Below are 2,839 nucleotides of genomic sequence, written 5' to 3'. Positions count from 1 at the left end.
CCATGAAACAAAACTTGGCTCTTGCCTCACAGGATAATTTAGGGTCAGTCCAAGGTACAGAACTTCTCTTGAGGATAGTTAAGCTCTGTAGGAAAAAGAAACGTTGGCTTCAGACATTTCCAATTCTTAGTTTTGGAGGCAAAAGATTCTGTTGGGTGGAGAGAAATCATACACATCATATATGTAATGTATAAGCAACCGCACACATATCTTCTCTAAAATTTTTTGTGTTGGCATACCTGGCATTAAAGAGGGGTTGGAGATCAGTATTTATAACAGTAGAGCTGTAGTAGGATATATTTCTCATTCTTTTAGTTTCTGGGTTTAACTTGGCGTTGATGATATTTGCTGGCTAGAGCTGCCCTCCCAGTGGAGTCCCTGGGTTGCCATGGTGACACTGGGCCTTTTTGGTGGTGGTGGAGTTTTCAGACCGGCTGCCCCACAGAAATGAGTTCTGACACGCAGGACTTGGGGTTTGGCACCAGAGCCAGGAAGCCGACCTCTGTGCGCCAGGTGAAGACAGGGGAGGAGCCTGAAGGTGCTGTAGTCTGGCTCGTGGGGCTCACTGGGGTTTACAAAGTGGATGGTTAAGGCCAGAAGGTCTCGGAGTTCAAGGCCAGCCTGGGCTAACAGTGAGTTCAAAGGCAGCCTGAACTACGTAATGAGACCCTGCCTCAAAAAAATAAATAAATAAAAAAATAAAAATTGCCAGCCTGGGCTAACAGTGAGTTCAAAGGCAGCCTGAACTACGTAATGAGACCCTGCCTCAAAAAAATAAATAAATAAAATAAAATAAAAATAAAAAAACAAAGAGAGTGGACAAAAGCTTCCCTGCAGCCCCTGCTCGTTCTGATGGTCCTGGAAGGCTGGGAACTTATAGGAAAAGGGTCCTGGGGAGGATTGAACCTTGTCCCCAGAGATTTGTGTGTGTGCGTGCACGTGTGTGTGTGTGGGGGGGGAGGGGGTGATCAAAACCCAAGACCTCTCTCTCCCAGTACCTCTGTACTATTATTTTATTGTAACAGGACAACATGCTCCTTTTTCTGAGGGGTTACTGCATTTTTTTTAATTATAAAAAATACAATCACAACAACAATTAAAAACTCAGCTGGGGATTTAGCTCAGTGGTTCCACTGCCTGCCTTGCAAGCACAAAGACCTGAGTTCCATCCCAGGTACTAACCCTTCCACAAAAAAAAAAAAAAAAAACAAAAAAAAAAACCAAAACCCCGAAACATGTAATAATAATTTTTAAGAAACTTTCTTTCTGGATTAAATTTTGAAATAAAATCAGGATGTTCAACAGTGATTTTGTGTTCATTTTGAAAAGTAACTGTAACAAGACACATTATTAACTGCAATCCCTTCCCCCAGGAAAACAGCCACAAATGAAACCCCAACCTTAAAGAAATGCAAATCAGCTCTATCCGTTTCCCTCTCACAGCCCCACCTTACCCGGTATAGGGTCTGGCCTGGGTCCTACTCAGGATCATATAGCGTGGTTAAGTGTTGCTCTTGGAATAAAATAATATTCAAGCCAAAATCCTATTTACGAGGTGGAGAGTGCCCTGAGTGCGGGAGACAGGTCCTGGATTTGATCTCCAGCACCAAAACAAAGAAACAGAGTTTTAAAAATTCTATTTACACTTCCAAACAAGATTAAGTTTCCTTTTCACTTCTTTGCTCCAAGACAAATGTTTAAACCCCTCTTTATGAAATTGTGGCTGTACTTAAATCACTTTTTGTTTTGCACAAGATAAAAATTTACATTTCTTTCCTTGGATGGCTCTGTCCTAAAGATCCCTCCCTGCATTTAAAAAAAACCAAGGCTTTGAAGGTTGGGGGGGCGGTCAAAGAGATGCTTTGGAGGCTGGGGTTCTGACAATTCTTTCCTCTAAGGCCTGACAGGAACTTGGGTTTCCTTTGCAGCCAACCTCCCTGTGAACTAGGCTGCTGGGGTTGTCCCGGCAGGTTTTGGAGACTCAGCAAGGACTCAGAAAGGCACAGCCGTGTTCGGGTCTCTGTTTCCCGCTCCTATACCAGGACCAGGCGCGAAGGCTTCTTTCTTTCTGTGCTTACGGTCTTCCTCGGAAAGACTGTATTTTACTGGGCTCTAAGATTACCTCTAAGTCTGTGTACGTTGCCTCTTTCCTTAAAGGAAATGGCTTGTGATCACCAAGGTGCAAAACCACTCTGGCATTTGAAGAAGACCCCCAGCCCACCTTCCTTTTCACCCATCGAATTCACTACCCCAATTTTACCTGGATCCGGAACTTGCAGTCAGATGAAGGCTAGACTCCATGGCTTAGATTTCACGGAAATCTTAACAGCCCTGGCTGTGAAGGTAAAGTAAATACATGAGTAAACACAAACAAACACATAACAATGTCTTTGGCCAACAAGATACACTACATTTACATTAAAAATCCGCTGGAAGGAGCCCCCTACTGCACGTCAGACACAAACGCGAAGACCACAAGCCGTCCAGGGAAGACCCTATCCAGAGGGCAGAGATCGCGGTTTCCATGGGAGGGAGGAGGACAGGGGAGGAGTAAGGAAGACCTTCAGGTGCATCTTCCAATCCCGACAGCTGTTTTGGTTGTGATCTGTCCTCCCACCCCACCCCGCCCCCTCCCCGTTAATTAAATACACGCTCCCAACCCGAGTTTACAGCACTGGACTCGGCCTGGGGGCAGCGCTTTCCAGGTGGCCGGGACTTTTAAACTCAGGTCACCGAGGAGAAGAGCTGGCAACATGAATTTCCAGTTCCTAAGGGTGAGGAGAGAGGCCTGGGCGGAGTGCGGGGAGAAGGGGCGAGCGGAGGGCCCCCGGCCAGGAGG

Source organism: Fukomys damarensis, unplaced genomic scaffold (assembly GCF_012274545.1).
Source record: "Fukomys damarensis isolate Sample0158 unplaced genomic scaffold, DMR_v1.0_HiC HiC_scaffold_22, whole genome shotgun sequence".
Lineage (NCBI taxonomy): Eukaryota > Metazoa > Chordata > Mammalia > Rodentia > Bathyergidae > Fukomys > Fukomys damarensis.
The sequence above is the reverse complement of the archived record's forward strand: the minus strand, read 5'-3'. Positions refer to the sequence as shown.